Here is a 1200-nt window from a genome sequence, read left to right on the forward strand (position 1 = left end):
GAGGGTAAATGGCAGCTTAATGAATGGGGTGCATAAATATGTGGTCTTGAGTCCCTAAATTATGGGGCTGTTTTTATGGGGTACTTTTATGTGTTCAGTTTGGGAGACCCACCTTTTGTGTGAAGAGGGCTGTGCTCTCTAGGGAGAGTTTAATGCTTCAAATTGTGGAGAAGCTACTTAATGCTGAGACAAAGTGGTCCTTCAGCGACCTTGCATTCCTGCAGTCAGAGTGTGTGTTGGGGGGGAGGCCAGCCAGATACCAAGGTGATGGCACATTAGAAATATTTAAGATAGTCACCATAAGACTCCTCTTCAGTTATTACTATTACCCCTTTTGGCCCTAGCCCTTAGCTAATATTTGGAGTCTTGTAAATTGTTTCCCTTAGGAGGGAAAATTGACAAGGTGTTTCTTTGGTGCAATCGTGTTTATTTACAAAGAAAGCACACCAAAAGTCCTGTTTCCCAGAATACGGTAGGAAACAAACCACAGGAGGCAATTTCTTTGTTCCAATGACTTTCCTTTGCCCCAAAAGCTCTCACTCTCTTCTCCTTCGCTCAAGGCCACGTTTCCAGTCCTTTTCTTGATGTCTGCTTTTTTTTTTTTTTTTGTCTATTTCTCTCTGTTTTCTTGCTGCCTCTGTTTTTGACTGCATGGCTGTAGTCATACACTCTATCCACTGAGACCCAGCAAAACCTCTTCACCCACAGAGCTCAGTTTCTGACCAGCTTTGCATGTGGCCTGCATTTTGGGTGGTGGCTCCTATTGCTTTAGCTATTTTACTCCAAAAAATGAACTTACTTGCTTCTTGCATTTATTCTGAATGAAAGGCAGCTGTCACGCCCATCAGCTTCAAGGAGGTTCAACCAGTCTCCAGCATATTAGTTTGCTTAATGATTAAATCTAGATGTCTTTTTTTTAACTGGAAGAAAAACTGAGGCGATAAGGCAGACATGTTTATTGTGGGCACGTAGGCTGTGTGTTCTGAGGGCAGCTGTGATTTTAACATCCAGAAATATGCATATTCCGTGGCTATGGAAAGAAGTGTACAGTAAGTAGCCCCCTCTTTTTTTCCCCCCTTACACTTCAATTCTTTCAGTTCAAAGAGAGGATCATATTCCTGACAAGGGGAAAAAGTACATTGGAAGAAACCATGGAGAGCTTTTTGGTTGGGTTCAGAGACTGGATACCATCTATCTCAG

Source organism: Malaclemys terrapin, chromosome 6 (genome assembly GCF_027887155.1).
Source record: "Malaclemys terrapin pileata isolate rMalTer1 chromosome 6, rMalTer1.hap1, whole genome shotgun sequence".
Taxonomy (NCBI): Eukaryota; Metazoa; Chordata; order Testudines; family Emydidae; genus Malaclemys; species Malaclemys terrapin.